Here is a 17,362-nt window from a genome sequence, read left to right as displayed (position 1 = left end):
AAAATATTATCTGTGACAAAATTAATGGAACATATATCGGGACAGGTTGGGGAGGGGTTAAATGGTTGATTTTATTCTGCAACATTGCAAGGAATGTATTAGTGAGGAATTTTGGATAGAAGACACTTCTATTGCCGGGGCATCTTCAGAACTCTTATCCCAAGTTTCCTTGAGTTTTTAGAATGGTCTCACCCGCTGCCACAGCTTCATATGCATATGTAAAGGTGCAAGCCAATGGCATTGCAGCTGGGAGTTTTCCTGGTTTTGCACTGCTAATTAAAAAATAATAATAATTTGACAGCATCACCGGTGAGGCCGGTACATATTGCCCATCCCTAGTTGCCATTCAGGTGTTGTGCTGCCTTCTTGAACCAATGCAATCACTGGGGTGTAGGTACACCCACAGGACTGTTAGTGAGGGAATTTTAGGATATTGACCCAGCCACAGTGAAGGAACGGCAATGTATTTCCATCAGGATGGTAAGTGACTTGGAGGGGAACCTCCAGGGGGTACTGTTTCCAGGAATCAGCTGTTCGTGTGCTTCTAGAAGGTAGTGGTTGTGGGTTTGGAAGCTGTTGTCTAAGGAACTTTGGTGAGTTATTGCAGTGCATCTCGTCAACGGTACATATAGCCGCCACTGTTCATTGGGAGTGCTTGTACAAGGGGTAGCAACCAAGTGAGCTGCTTTGTCCTGGATGGTATCAAGCTTCTTGAATGTTGTTGGATTCATCCAAGGCAAGTGGAGAGTATTCCATTACACTCCTGTCTTGTCCCTTGTAGATGGTGGGACAGGCTATGGGGAGTCAGGAGTTGTGCTACTTGCAGGATTCTCAGCCTTTAACCTGCCTTGGTAACCACAGTATTTCTATGCCTAGTCCAATTCAGTTTCTAGTCAATGGTAATCCCCAGGATGTTGATAAATAATAACATAAGAACATAAGAACTAGGAGCAGGAGTAGGCCATCCGGCCCCTCGAGCCTGCTCCGCCATTCAATGAGATCATGGCTGATCTTTTGTGGACTCAGCTCCACTTTCCGGCCCAGACACCATAACCCTTAATCCCTTATTCTTCAAAAAACTATCTATCTTTACCTTAAAAACATTTAATGAAGGAGCCTCAGCTGCTTCACTGGGCAAGGAATTCCATAGATTCAGAACCCTTTGAGTGAAGAAGTTCCTCCCAAACTCAGTCCTAAATCTACTTCCCTTATTTTGAGGCTATGTCCCCTAGTTGTGCTTTCACCCGCCAGTGGAAACAACCTGCCCGCATCTATCCTATCTATTCCCTTCATAATTTTAAATGTTTCTATAAGATCCCCCCTCATCCTTCTAAATTCCAACGAGTACAGTCCCAGTCTACTCAACTTCTCCTCATAATCCAACCCCTTCAGCTCTGGGATTAACCTAGTGAATCTCCTCTGCACATCCTCCAGTGCCAGTACGTCCTTTCTCAAGTAAGGAGACCAAAACTGAACACAATACTCCAGGCGTGGCCTCACTAACACCTTATACAATTGCAACATAACCTCCCTAGTCTTAAACTCCATCCCTCTAGCAATGAAGGACAAAACTCCATTTGCCTTCTTAATCACCTGTTGCACCTGTAAACCAACTTTCTGTGACTCATGCACTAGCACACCCAGGTCTCTCTGTACAGCGGCATGCTTTAATATTTTATCGTTTAAATAATAATCCTGTTTACTGTTATTCCTACCAAAATGGATAACCTCACATTTGTCAACATTGTATTCCATCTGCCAGACCCTAGCCCATTCACTTAACCTATCCAAATCCCTCTGCAGACATCCAGTATCCTCTGCACTTTTCGCTTTACCACTCATCTTAGTGTCATCTGCAAACTTGGACACATTGCCCTTGGTCCCCAACTCCAAATCATCTATGTAAATTGTGAACAATTGTGGGCCCAACACAGATCGTGGGGTTTCAGTGATGGTAATGCCATTGAATGTCATGGGGCGATGAATAGATCTTCTCTTGTTGGAGATGGTCGTTGTCTGGCACTTGTGTGGCATGAATTTAACTTGCCACCTGTCAACCCAAGTCTGGATATTGTCCAGGTTTCCTACATTTCACCATAGACTGCTTCATGTCTGTATGACAACACACCAGGGACTGTGTCGGCACTGTCAATGGGTCTCTGTCAATGGCAGGGTGGGGTGAGGGGGGGGATGATAACCTGGTGCTCTTCAATCTACGCCATTGTCTGACCCCTGCCTATCTGCTGGGTACTTGCTCACACCCATCACCTGCACATGGTGTGCTTGGGCATGGGGGGAAATCCAAGACCACCATGTCCCGGAGGCTGCTGGTCAGCCCACAAGCCCACATTGCGGAAGCAAGTGCCAGAGGTGTCATATTTTTCAGGTTGTGGCGCTAACAATTGCACACAAAGGCTCGAGACATGTACAATCGATGCTTTATTGCTGTGTGATGCTATTCCTCCAGCCGCAGCTGTAGAATAGGATCTCAGTGACTCACACGCATATTTATACACAATCTCCCTGTGGGCGGAGCTAGCCGGCAGGGGCTTACCGGAGGAACCTGTATTACAGGTACAGCCATACATCCCCCTACTGCAAGTACACATATCTACAGTGGTTATATCACCACATTCACCCCCTGTAAGAAAGAATGAGTCCGGCGGGGGTGACATGTAGCTCTAATACAAAGGATGATCTATTTACAAAAGGGTTCAAACAAAGAAAACCAAGAGTCCATCCGGTTAGCAGGTTACAGGTTGAGCCGAATCAGCGGTCGAAAGTTCCGCTGTGATCGGCGTAGCTGTGGTGGCGACGTCGGAACAGGTGGTGATGGCAACGATGGTGCAGGTGCTTGCAGTGTTAGTGCTGGCTGCTGGCGGGATGACTCCGAGAGCGAGCCGAAATCTTCCGATAGCGAGCCGAAATCTTCCGTGTCCTCCAGTGTGGGCAGGGGGACGAGGGATGGACCTGGTGGGGATGAATACGGGGACGCTGGGGAAAAGGAGGGTGGCGCGGGCGGGAAAAGGGGCGTGGGCATGGGATCGGCACCTAAGGGAGCCAGGTCCCGGAGCGAGACTGTGTCCTGGCGGCCGTCGGGGATCGTAGGCATACTGAGGGTTGGCGTGGAGTAGGCGTACTTTGTCCACCAGGGGTTCCGCCTTGTGGTGCCGGACATGCCTACGAAGAAGGACTGGGCCCAGAGTTGTGAGCCAAGTCGGGAGCGACACCCCGGATGTAGACTTCCTAGGGAAGGCAAAAACACGTTCATGGGGTGTACTGTTAGTTGCGGTGCACAGCAGTGACCGAATGGAATGGAGCGCGTCAGGGAGGACCTGCTGCCAGCGAGCGGCTGGGAGGTTCCTGGACCGTAGGGCCAGCTGGACGGCCCGCCATACCGTCCCGTTCTCCCTCTCTACCTGCCCGTTTCCCCGGGGGTTGTAGCTGGTCGTCCTGCTGGAGGCGATACCCCTGCTGAGCAGGAACTGACACAGCTCATCACTCATGAACGAGGATCCCCTGTCACTGTGGATGTAGTCGGGGGAACCGAACAGGGCGAAAATGGAATCCAGGGCCTTGATGACGGTGGCAGACGTCATATCTAGGCATGGGATCGCGAACGGGAACCTAGAAAATTCATCGGCCACACTAAGGATGTAGGTGTTGCGGTCGGTGGAGGGGAGGGGCCCTTTGAAATCCACACTGAGGCGTTCAAAGGGGCGGGACGCTTTCACCAGGCGCGCGCGATCTGGCCGCTAGAAGTGCGGCTTGCACTCGGCACAGACCTGGCAGTCTCTGGTGACTGTCCGCACTTCCTCGATGGAGTAGGGCAGATTGTGGGCTTTGATTAGATGGTACAAGCGAGTGACTCCCGGATGGCAAAGGCTCTCGTGCAAGGCACGGAGCTGGTTCACTTATGTGCTGGCACATGTACCTCGGGAGAGGGCGTCTGGGGGCTCGTTGAGCTTGCCAGGGCGATACAAGATCTCGTAATTAAAGGTGGAGAGCTCGATTCTCCACTGCAAGATTTTGTCATTCTTGATCTTGCCCCGCTGCGTGTTGTTGAACATGAAGGCTACCGACCATTGGTCAGTGAGGAGAGTGAATCTCCTGCCGGCCAGGTGATGCCTCCAGTGCCGTACCGCTTCAACGATTGCCTGGGCCTCCTTCTCAACAGAGGAATGTCGAATTTCGGAAGCGTGGAGGGTGCGTGAAAAGAATGCCAAGGATCTGTCTGCCTGATTCAGCGTGGCGGCAAGGGCGACATCTGAAGCGTCGCTTTCTACTTGAAAGGGCAGTGTCTCATCTACTGCGTGCATCCTTGGCCACGTCAGATCAAATGTGGGCGAAGGCCTGTTGTGCCTCGGCCGTGAGGGAAAAATGTGTGGACTGGATAAGTGGGCTGGCCTTGTCCGCGTATTGTGGGACCCACTGGGCGTAATAAGAAAAGAACCCCAGGCAGCGTTTGAGGGCCTTGGGGCAGTGGGGGAGTGGAAGCTCCATCAGGGGGCGCATGCGGTCGGGATCGAGCCTCAGTATTCCGTTTTGGACTACGTAGCCGAGGATGGCTAAGTGGTCTATGCGGAACACGCACTTCTCCTTGTTGAACGTGAGATTAAGGAGAGATGCGGTGTCGAGGGATTTTGAAAGGTTGGCGTCATGGTCCTGCTGGTCATGCCCGCAGATGGTGACATTGTCGAGGTACGGGAAGGTGGCCTGCAGTCCGTACTGGTCAACCATTCGGTCCATTTCAAGTTGAAATACCGAAACTCCATTCGTGACGCCGAAGGGAACTCTAAGAAATTGGTACAGACGACCGTCTGCCTCAAAGGCAGTGTAGGGACGGTCCGATTTACGGATGGGGAGCTGGTGGTAGGTGGATTTCAGCTCAATAGTAGAGAAGACCCGGTACTGTGCAATCTGATTGACCATATCAGATATGCGGGGGAGAGGGTACGCATCTAGCTGCGTGTACTGGTTGATGGTCTGGCTGTAGTCCACGACCATCCTGTGCTTCTCCCCGGTCTTAACCACTACCACCTGAGCTCTCCAAGGACTGTTGCTGGCCTCGATGATACCCTCCCGAAGCAGCCGCTGGACTTCGGACCTGATGAAGGCCTTGTCCTGGGTGCTGTACCGTCTGCTCCTGGCGGCGACGGGCTTGCAATCTGCGGTCAGATTGGCAAAGAGGGAGGGAGGCTCGACCTTGAGGGTCGCGAGGCCACAAACGGTGAGGGGAGGTAGGGGTCCGCCGAATTTGAGGGTGAGGCTCTGGAGATTGCATTGGAAATCCAGGCCTAGTAAGAGTGACGCGCAGAGGTTGGGGAGAATGTACAGACGGAAATGGTTGAATTCCACACCCTGTACAGTAAGTTTAACCAGGCAGAATCCCCGGATCGGGACAGAGTGGGAACCGGAGGCGAGAGAGATCTGCCGGTTGGCGGGATGAACCGCAAGGGAATAACGCCTTACCGTATCTGGGTGGATGAAGCTCTCGGTGCTCCCGGAGTCGATGAGGCAGGAGGTCACGTGGCCGTTGACCAGCACCGTTGTGGAAGTGGGTGCCAGGTTGCGAGGACGCGACTGGTCGAGCGTAACGGAGGCGAGTAGCGGGCGATCAGCAGTCGAGTCTGATGAGTCCGACGAGTAGCGGTAGCGACCCGTGTCCCATGGCCCCGTCCCAGGGGGACGACAAAATGGCGGCGTCTGGAGTACCTGTGTGGGAGAAGATGGCAGCGGACATGATGGCGGCGCCCATGGAGCGCACGTTGTGGGGTCGGGACAAGATGGCGGCACCCATGGAACACACATGGTAGTGGGGGATGAAGATGGCTGCGCCCATGGAGCGCACATGGCGGGGGCGGCGAAAGATGGCGGCGCCCACTGAACGCACGTGGGGTCGGGGGAAGCGGACGGCAGGGCCTATTGTGCGATCGGCTGAGGTGAGGGGGGAACGGGGACGCGATAGCGGCAACCGTCCGGGACTGACACACCGCGCAAAGTGGCCTTTCTTGGCACAAGCTTTGCAGGCCGCGGTGCGGGCCGGGCAGCGTTGGCGGGGGTGCTTCTGCTGACCGCAGAAGTAACAGCGGGGACCCCCAGGGAGCGCGATGCGGCAAGCAGCGCAGGCATAGTGCGCGGGGGCGGCTGCTGGGGGGGGCCGGTTGCGGGGTCCATGAGCGGTAGGACGGGTGGGCCCGGGGGGCCATTTGTGGGGTCCACGAGGGGTAGGACGGGTGGGCCGAGTGGCTAGCGGAATAAGATAGCGCACTACGGGAGGCGGCCATCATTGAAAGCGCCAGAGTCTTTGTGGCCGCGAGGTCAAGGGTGGCCCCTTCCAGCAGTCGTTGCCGGATGGGGTCCGATGCAATGCCTGTAACAAAGGCATTGCGCGTGAGTAAGTCAGAGTGTTCCGTGGCTGTGAGGGCCCGGCAGTCACAGTCTCGTACCAGAGGTGTAAGGGCCCTCCAGAAGTCCTCAATCGACTCACCCGGCTGCTGGACGCGAGTAGAGAGTAGATGTCTCGCAAACAGGGTATTTGTCGACTGTACATAGTTCTCCTTGACCAGTTCCATAGCTCTGGTGTAGTCAGGCGCATCTCGAATTAGCAGAAAGACACTGGAGCTAAGTCTTGAGTACAGGAGTTGTCTTTTTTGAGCCTCCGTCGGAGGAGGGTCCGCTGAAGAGATGTAGGCCTCGAAGACTGCCAGCCAGTGAACAAAGTATTTCCTGGCGTGAGGCGACTGCGGATCCAGCTGCAGACGGTCAGGCTTGATACTGGTGTCCATGGTGTAAGGAAAATCACACAGCAATAAATTGTGGCGCTAAGAATTGCACACAAAGGCTCGAGACATGTACAATCGAGGCTTTATTGCTGCGTGATGTTATTCCTCCGGCGGCAGCTGTAGAATAGGATCTCAGTGACTCACACGCATATTTATACACAAGCTCCCTGTGGGCGGAGCTAGCCTGCAGGGGCTTACCGGAGGAACCTGTATTACAGGTACAGCCATACGTCCCCCTACTGCAAGTACACATATCTACAGTGGTTATATCACCACACAGGTGCAACATTTTTTAATACTATATGTAAGTGTCCCCAACTATCCCTAGCCTCCGATGGTTATGGATGTGCTGGAGTGTCGCTGACATCCCCCTCTGAATATCACGGCTGCACTCTGTTGACTGCATCAGTTTTGGGTAAACCTGGTTCAGAGGTTCAGCATCTGATTGGGACCCAGTTGGGTCCTGGGATCCAGCAGACCTCCGACTTCACTCTCACCTGGGTGTTTTTGCCTCCACCTGATGTGCATCAACAACTTCTGTTCCCCAGAAGCCTGACCACTACGGTCGCCGACCATCTCTCCGAGGTGTTCTCATTTGAGGCAGTGGGGGAGACCACTTTGTATGGGCCGGCACCGTCAGATGGAGATCCTGCAAGATAATGGACATGTGGGAGGGATGGCCCATTCTGTTTGGCATAAACAAATCTTGTGTGACAGGTCATCTGTGTGGCGGTTGGTGGATCCTCACCTCTGCGCCGTACGCCAACCTCTGTGTGGGTGACTGATCTGTCCCCGGCTACTCCCACGACCTCCAGGGTCCGTTCCTCATAGCGGGTGAGGACTCTGACGTCTAGCACCCCGCTGTCAGTCTGAGTCCTCTCCCGTCTGTTATGGGTCAACTTCTCCTACACGTGACCGCACACTTCGTTCATCGCGGTGGGGGGGGGGGGGGGGGGGGGGGCGTGCAGGGAGGGTGGTAGGCAAAGGATGCTGGGGGGGGGAGGCGTGGGCGGTACTGCTGGACATGGGTGGGCTGGGGCACGGTATGGTGCTGGCCAATGGTATTGCCAGGTTCATGGTTGTCGGGGGTGGTGGGTGGTGTCAGGGGGCAGGTATCAACTCACCCGTGTGGGTCATCAATGGCGGTCATTGACCTTCTTGCAGCACTGGGTGCTAGTCCTCCTAGTGGCGCTCCCCAAGCTGACGGCTATTATGACCTTGTCCCAGGCAACACTGGTTGCCCTGTGGGAGGGATTCAGATTTCTGGATAACTGGGGCTCTTTCTGGGGAAGGTGGGACCTCGATAGACAGGATGGTCTACATCTGAACCTGAGGGGCACCAATATCCTGGGGGGGAGATTTGTTAGTGCTCTTTGGGGGGGGTTTAAACCAATTCAGCAGGGGCATGGGAACCTGGATTGTAGTTTTGGGGTACGGGAGGTTGAGAGTATAGAGGTCAGGAACACAGATTTGACTTTGCAGGAGGGTGCCAGTGTTCAGGTAGGTGGTTTGAAGTGTGTCTACTTCAATGCCAGGAGTATACGAAATAAGGTAGGGGAACTGGCAGCATGGGTTGGTACCTGGGACTTCGATGTTGTGGCCATTTCAGAGACATGGATAGAGCAGGGACAGGAATGGTCGTTGCAGGTTCCGGGGTTTAGGTGTTTTAGTAAGGTCAGAGAAGGGGGCAAAAGAGGGGGAGGTGTGGCGCTGCTAGTCAAGGACAGTATTACGGTGGCGGAAAGGATGCTAGATGGGGACTCTTCTTCTGAGGTAGTATGGGCTGAGGTTAGAAACAGGAAAGGAGAGGTCACCCTGTTGGGAGTTTTCTATAGGCCACCTAATAGTTCTGGGGATGTAGAGGAAAGGATGGCGAAGATGATTCTGGAAAAGAGCGAAAGTAACAGGGTAGTTGTTCTGGGAGACTTTAACTTTCCAAATATTGACTGGAAAAGATATAGTTCGAGTACATTAGATGGGTCGTTCTTTGTACAATGTGTGCAGGAGGGTTTCCTGACACAATATGTTGACAGGCCAACAAGAGGCGAGGCCACATTGGATTTGGTTTTGGGTAATGAACCAGGCCAGGTGTTAGAGCTGGAGGTAGGTGAGCACTTTGGAAACAGTGACCACAATTCGGTGACCTTTACGTTAGTGATGGAAAGGGATAAGTATAACCCGCAGGGCAAGAGTTATAGCTGGGGGAAGGGCAATTATGATGCCATTAGACATGACTTAGGATGTGTAGTTTGGAGAAGTAGGCTGCAAGGGTTGGGCACACTGGATATGTGGAGCTTGTTCAAGGAACAGCTATTGCATGTTCTTGATAAGTACGTACCAGTCAGGCAAGGAGGAAGGGGTCGAGCGAGGGAACCGTGGTTTACCAAAGAAGTGGAATCTCTTGTTAAGAGGAAGAAGGAGGCCTATGTGAAGATGAGGCGTGAAGTTTCAGTTGGGGCGCTTGATAGTTACAAGGAAGCGAGGAAGGATCTAAAGAGAGAGCTAAGACGAGCAAGGAGGGGATATGAGAAGTCTTTGGCAGGTAGGATCAAGGAAAACCCAAAAGCTTTCTATAGGTATGTCAGGAATAAAAGAATGACTAGGGTAAGAGTAGGGGGAGTCAAGGACAGTGGTGGGAAGTTGTGTGTGGAGGCTGAGGAGATAAGCAAGATACTAAATGAATACTTTTCGTCAGTATTCACTCAGGAAAAAGATAATGTTGTGGAGGAGAATGCTGAGACCCAGGGTATTAGAATAGATGCCACTGAGGTGCGTAGGGAAGAAGTGTTGGCAATTCTGGACAAGGTGAAAATAGATAAGGCCTCGGGGCCTGATGGGATTTATCCTAGGATTCTCTGGGAAGCCAGGGAAGAGATTGCTGAGCTTTTGGCTTTGATTTTTATGTCATGTTTGGCTACAGGAATAGTGCCAGAGGACTGGAGGATAGCAAATGTGGTCCCTTTGTTCAAGAAGGGGAGTAGAGATAACCCCGGTAACTATAGGCCGGTGAGCCTCACGTCTGTTGTGGGTAAAGTCTTGGAGAGGATTATAAGAGATACGATTTATAATCATCTAGATAGGAATAATATGATTAGGGATAGTCAGCATGGTTTTGTGAAGGGTAGGTCATGCCTCACAAACCTTATCGAGTTGTTTGAGAAGGTGACTGAACAGATAGACGAGGGTAGAGCAGTTGATGTGGTGTATATGGATTTCAGTAAAGCATTTGATAAGGTTCCCCACGGTCGTCTATTGCAGAAAATACGGAGGCTGGGGATTGAGGGTGATTTAGAGATGTGGATCAGAAATTGGCTAGTTGAAAGAAGTCACAGGGTGGTGGTTGATGGCAAATGTTCAGAATGGAGTTCAGTTACGAGTGGCGTACCACAAGGATCTGTTCTGGGGCCGTTGCTGTTTGTCATTTTTATAAATGACCTAGAGGAGGGCACAGGAGGTTGGGTGAGTAAATTTGCAGATGACACTAAAGTCGGTGAAGTTGTAGACAGTGTGGAAGGATGTTGCAGGTTACAGAGGGACATAGATAAGCTGCAGAGCTGGGCTGAGAGGTGGCAAATGGAGTTTAATGTAGAGAAGTGTGAGGTGATTCACTTTGGAAAGAATAACAGCAATGCAGAATATTTGGCTAATGGTAAAATTCTTAGCAGTGTGGATGAGCAGAGGGATCTCGGTGTCCATGTACATAGATCCCTGAAAGTTGCCACCCAGGTTGATAGGGTTGTGAAGAAGGCCTATGGTGTGTTGGCCTTTATTGGTAGAGGGATTGAGTTCCGGAGCCATGGGGTCATGTTGCAGCTGTACAAAACTCTGGTACGGCCGCATTTGGAGTATTGCGTACAGTTCTGGTCACCTCATTATAGGAAGGATGTGGAAGCTTTGGAACGGGTGCAGAGGAGATTTACCAGGATGTTGCCTGGTATGGAGGGAAAATCTTATGAGGAAAGGCTGATGGACTTGAGGTTGTTTTCATTAGAGAGAAGAAGGTTAAGAGGTGACTTAATAGAGGCATACAAAATGATCAGAGGGTTAGATAGGGTGGACAGTGAGAGCCTTCTCCCGAGGATGGAGGTGGCTAGCACGAGGGGACATAGCCTTAAATTGAGGGGTAATAGATATAGGACAGACGTCAGAGGTAGGTTTTTTCGCAAAGAGTGGTGAGGCCATGGAATGCCCTACCTGCAACAGTAGTGAACTCGCCAACATTGAGGGCATTTAAAAGTTTATTGGATAAGCATATGGATGATAATGGCATAGTGTAGGTTAGATGGCCTTTAGTTTTTGACTTCCCATGTCGGTGCAACATCGTGGGCCGAAGGGCCTGTACTGCGCTGTATCGTTCTATGTTCTATGTTCTCTGTTCTGTGCTGACCCGTCAAGTCCCTCGGGTGAACAGGACATTCCGTCTGGACTTGACCATGTCCAACAATCTGACCAGGTTGGCATCCCCGAATTGTGGGGCTGGTCTCCTCGATGGCATGGCTGTGTGCCGTGTGGGGTTTGCTCTGCAGAATCAGTTTAGGTGCTGCTCTCCCTTGTTGGCGGGGGAGGGGGGAGCTGGCAGGCACGGCCATGGCGAATCAGCTGGCAGTACTGCCATTTGTGGCATGAAGCCCATGGAGCCTCGTCAAGTGGACCAATTAGTGTTTGATACCAGTGACGCCCTCACCACGTCGAGCATCGGGAAGCTCCTGGCAGTTCCCACTCGCTCCGCATTTAGAAACTATTCCATTAAATTGGACCTTATGTGTGCTTAGATAGCGGTGGGGAGCTCGCCTTCAGAGCCGCGGTGAAACTCCCAGCAAAACCCGCCACAAATGACACTTGGAAATCTTTCTGTTAAATTGCGCCTTTTATAGAGTGCAGAGTGCCAGTTTTTGAATCATTTCTATTTGCATGTTTTTTGCGAAGAGCTAGACACGATTCTGACTTATCTCTGAGGGTCTGTCCACTGGAAGATTTTCCGACCCGCTTCCCACTCGCATTCTCAGTGTCTCGGTGACAGGAAAGCCTTTCCCCTTAGTGAATATTACCATTAACATGGAAGGGGAACAAGAACAGCACAGCTACAGGATTGAGAAACTTTGAGTCATACACCACTCAAGGTAGATGAAGACCACAGATATTACCTTCTATTCCCCAAACAATATGCAGGAAGTATACGTCGCATGAGGACCATTCCAAGGTGGTCTCCATAAGAAGAGTGCACTTCTCCTGAGGACAATTCTTGGCGATTGCCGATTTGAAGCCTTATTCGTCTGCCTGCATTTCTTTCCATGTGGTTAAGGCAGTTATCATCATCCTCAATTTTTATCGAGCAGGTTAATTTCAAGCAGTCATGGTGGATCTCTGCAGTATGTGCAGGTAATCAGGTCACTTTGTAGCAGAATAGAACAATGTGTGTAACATTCTGAACCTTAGCAAGGCAGCAGAGAAAGAAAGTTCTATGGGGTTGCTGACTTCCCCAGGAACCTGGGTGCAATATATGGCACCAACACTGCATTGAGGATGCCTGCAGAAAATCAACAAGAAGGGTTTCAACTTCTTTAATGTCCAGATACTGCTGGCCAATTTTACCCTCAGTCTGTTTCTATAGAGGCTGGTGGGGCAAGTGCAAAATATACTTATTGGTCTAAGTTTGCAACTGGAATACTTTTATTCCAAAATGGATGATTAGGAGCATCTGATTCTGGATGGAGGAGGAGGGTCTACATGCCAGATGTCCTCCAGCTCATACGTGGAGAAGACTCAGCAGGTATCACATGACAATACCTGAACCCTCTTTGCTCCCAACTTGACTGTACCAATAATCGTCCCCTAAGTGAATATGTTAGCTTCAGATGAGTGCACCCATTCCTCTATGACTCTAATTCGCCTGGTTGGCCTTACAAAGGAATGCTTTACATATACCTTGGAGATCCTCTGCATATCCATTAGTCATCTAGGCCGAGACAATTGTAAGGCTCCATTGGCTCATTGAAGATTAAATAACGGGACGATTCCTGGTGCAAGGCTACACCAGTGACAGCATCAGCAAAGAGTGTAAACCAGTAATTTATTTGGGTGTTTTCGTCTTGTTTTCCTACTGCTAATTGAAAGCTTTCCAATTGATTTGGTGAACTGAACTAATTTGTAATTGCTCCAAATTTAGTTAATTAAGTATTTGAGCTAATCAACACAGTCAATTTAATAGAATGCAGTTCCTGATTGTGACACTGTTGAGGCAGGGTGCATATGATGTATAAAAGTTCTGAGGTGTGACATTTTGAGGTGTGAAATGCAACTTGACAGACATGCACTGGGTGCGATGGTCAGCTAGCTGGATAGACTCTAAACTCTAGCAGTATGTATACTCTGCTCCCGATCGAAGTGATGCAGGCAGCATGAACACATTGCGCTGCCTCCTCATTCCAATGATTGTGGCTTGAAGCTCAGTTCTGAGCAAATTGCTGAATGGTTGCACTCCAGGTTTGTGCAAGACCACTTTAAACTAAAAGAAAATTACTGGGGATGCTGGAATCTGAAACAAAAGCAAAAAATGCTGTACAATCTCAGCAGGTCTGACAGCAGCTGTGGAGAGAGAACGGAGCTAACGTTTCAAGTCTAGATGACTAAGCCAACCTGCATCTCTTATAAGTGAGGTACATTCTCACTGTCGTATGGGCTGAAATTGCTTGGCTAGCATTTAAAGACTTCCAAGAAATATGATATACACACGGTTTTGTATACCAGGCTAGAGTTGCTAATTCAGGGGATGGGCTGTTGGAGAGACATTGAACTTCCTCAGAGTGGCATTCAGAGTTAGAATGCCATTCTGGTCTAATTTTTCATCTTGCAATTTTTCCAATTCTATCCATCCAGTCAATGTGGTTTATTTAGACTTTCAGAAGGCTTTTGACAAGGTGTCAGATAGCATAATATGTAAAGTTAAAGTGCATGGGATTATGGGTAGTGTCTTGAGATGGATAAAAAGCTGGTTAGCAGACAGAAGCATGAAGTTGGAATAAATGGGTCTTATTCTGATTGGCAGGCAATGACTAGTGAAGTACCACAAGAATCTGAGCTCGGATCTCAACTGTTTACATTACAAATGATCTGTTTGACGGAACTACATTTATTGGGCGGGATTCTTCTTTCTGGGGACTAAGTCCCCACGCCCGCCGGAAAACGGGCGAGAATCACTCCGGGCTTTTTCCTTGAAAGTCCGGGGTGATTCTCCGTTTTCAAGGGGGATAGCAGAGTCCCGGCATCTCACAGGAATCAATAACTGGCCAATCCATCGAGGTAATTCCCTTCAAAGCTGGTTTCTAAGATCCACTCACTGCCCAGGAGTCTGGTCTCTCCTCACCAAACTACAAAACCTGGGAACACAGTGTCCTGGCAAGCAGACTGTTTCAACAGTGTCTGCTGAAAGGCACATCCCAATTATGGGTCCACAGACCAAAAATAAAATAGATGGGAAAAAATAAATAATAGAAAAAGCTCTTACAATGGGATAAGTGGTTGTAGGAGTGGTGGAAACATTGCCCATTGCATGGATTCAAATCATTCTAGAGAATGATATAGCTGGGTCACAGACAGTAGTGATGCCTATTCTGGTTGAACAGCTGGTCGTAAAGAAGCTGCAGAAAAATTGCAAACAGCCCACCCTTGGGTGTGTCCGGATTGTGGGGTAACATGATCATAGTCACTTAAGATGAGACAAGAGGAGGAGTTAAGAGCACAGGATATGAAAAGTGAGGTATGGTTATCTGATCCAAGTTTTAGTAAACTGAATGAAGGTGGAAAAGATGAAGGGAAAGAAACAGATGTGTTTAGCTCAAATAGATTGATAGAACTATAGAGGGCAATTTAAAATTAAAACACACCTATCAAATGGCTTACTTGGAATTGGAGGCTCAATGTATTTACGAATGTTATTATGTAAAGGATCACATTTTAATAAGAAACTGGTGTCCCATGCATATTATTGCAGATGACAAATGGACAAAAATATATCAATTTGTATTACCTCCTGAGCATGGAAAATAGATTCTCAGGATAGCTCATGAAATTCCATTAGGTGGACATCTAGGAATAAAGAAAATGCAGGCGGGACTACATAAAGATGTCATTAAATTTTGTCAAACATGTCACACATGTCAAATAATAGGGAAATCACAAGCTGCAATATAGCAAGCATCCCTATTCCAGCTTTCGAAGAACCTTTTACAAGGATTCTGGTCGACTGCGTTGGACCACTTTCAAGAAGGCGACATGGAAGTTAGTACTTGTTAGCTATCATGGATATTTTATCCACTAGATTTCCTGAAGCCATACTGTTGATAAACTTTACAGCCAAGAGAGTGGTAGAGGTATCAAACAAGTTCTTTACGAGATATGGCTTAATGAAATTGATGCAATCAGATCAATGGTCAAATTTCATGTCAGGATTATTTAAAGAGATCATGAATAGCCTGGAAATAAAACAATATAAATAATTGGGCGATATGGTGGCACAGTGCATTCCAATATTTGAATGCTATGTTAGCTACACAAAATTATGACAGTTTAAACTGACTGTGGATGCGAGTGATATTGGTGTGGGGGCTGTATTGTTACAGGAAGATGAAATTGGAAATGATAAGCGTGTGGGGTATTACTCAAGGAAATTAAATCATCACAACAGAAATATTCTACAATTGAAAATGAGAGTTTGGTATTGGCATTGTAACATTTTGAGATTTATGTTGCCAGTAATTCAGCAGAAACACACATACACAGAACATAATCCCTTAACATTTCTGGAGAGGTTTCAAAATCGGAATACCAGGTTTTTCAGATGGAGTTTGTTACTATAACTGTTCAATTTGAAAATCATTCATGTAGATGGGAGAGAAAATCTCATCATGGATGTCTTATCACGAGTGTAAAAGAGACTATTGGGAACTTTGTGTATAAATACTTTGTATATATTATGCTAATTTATGTTTTTAAATCTTTGTAGTTTCCAATAAGGTAGAACTTTTAAAAAAAAGATTTAGAGTGCCCAATTCATTTTTTCCAATTAAGGGGCAATTTAGCATGGCCAATCTATCTACCCTGCACATCATTTGGGTTGTGGGGGCGAAACCCACGCAGACAAGGGGAGAATGTGCAAACTCCACACAGACAGTGATCCAGAGCTGTGCTGCCCCCTCAATAAGGTAGAACTGATAAGAAGTGGTTGAGAAGAGAAATCATTTTTCAAATTATGATATTTCATTTTAAAATAGAGGGAATGTTTTAGCAATTGTAGAAAATTAAAATATTAGCATATCAGTAAAAAAAGCAAATGTTTACCGAGGGGAATAGAGGAAAACAATGTGAGTATAGAAAAGATAACTTCAAAGTGAAGAGATATTGACACCAATAGACAAAAGTCGACTTCACAGGGTGGATAACATCAAGGGGAAAAAGGTATATTGATGGTATACCATGGTATACTGAGGATAAAGGGATACAGAGACAGATAAAACTCCCCATCATTCACACCCAGCTTCAAAAACAGTCTCCCGAGAACAAGTTAATCAGGCAGCCAGTTAAGGTCAAAACTCAAACTGAGCAAATTTTGCCTTCACTGAAACAGAAGATGGTTTTCCTAAACATGGCCACATAACCTGCGTATGCTAATTATTTGCCGGATTTAACTCATAGTGTTGTATAATAATGGATTTTCAAGTGACATAGGTATTTGGAACCAAGGGGTAATTTCATGTAACATTGTGTGTGTACTTGATAATAATAATTATTAGTGTAACAAGTAGGCCTCCATTAACACTACAATGAAGTTACTGTGAAAATCCCCTAGTCACCACATTCCGGCACTGTTGCTCATTCTGGGTGAGTGTGCTTTACACTCAATTTGGCTCTGTTTTATTCCTTAGCTCTAGAGTCGCCAGGTATCGTTAAGATACCGCCACAAGATTCAAGTTCAAGTTCAGACCAATAACTCAATACACCAGTTAGTAAGTTCAAACAAGACACGTTTATGATAATACAGTTATCTACTACTTATGCATATAAAACTAAAAGACTAGGCTATTCCTACCACTAACAGGCCAATACTTATCTGGAATAAGGGAACTGCCGGATCAGGGAAAAATGGCCTCTTGCTTTGTCCTGGATCCGCAGGTTTCCAGTTGGTGTGGACTAAAGGGGTCAGGAGTGTCTACTCTCGTAGCGTGCGTTGTATGACACTTACTTGATGGCGGCTGCTGACCCGGCCTCTCCTTCGTAAGGTCTTCTGCTGCAAAGGTGTTCTGCTGGGAGGGCCGGCTGGTCAAGAAGAAAGAATCAGTCCTGGGACATGAATTTTATAGGTCCCAGGGGCTTCGTGTCCTTCTGGGTGGACCCTTTCTAAACCTGCAATCGATTGGGTCTCTTCCCAATCGATTGATTTGAATTTCCCCAATAACGGGGTTGTCCCTCGATCACCGGGCAGTTCCTTCCACCTTATTGGTGTCCTTTGTCTCAGACTCCACTGGCGCCGGAATGTCTGACCTTCCATAGAATGTAGCGATTGCAGTTAACTATTGTGTCCA

Source organism: Scyliorhinus canicula, chromosome 10 (genome assembly GCF_902713615.1).
Source record: "Scyliorhinus canicula chromosome 10, sScyCan1.1, whole genome shotgun sequence".
Classification (NCBI taxonomy): Eukaryota; Metazoa; Chordata; class Chondrichthyes; order Carcharhiniformes; family Scyliorhinidae; genus Scyliorhinus; species Scyliorhinus canicula.
The sequence above is the reverse complement of the archived record's forward strand: the minus strand, read 5'-3'. Positions refer to the sequence as shown.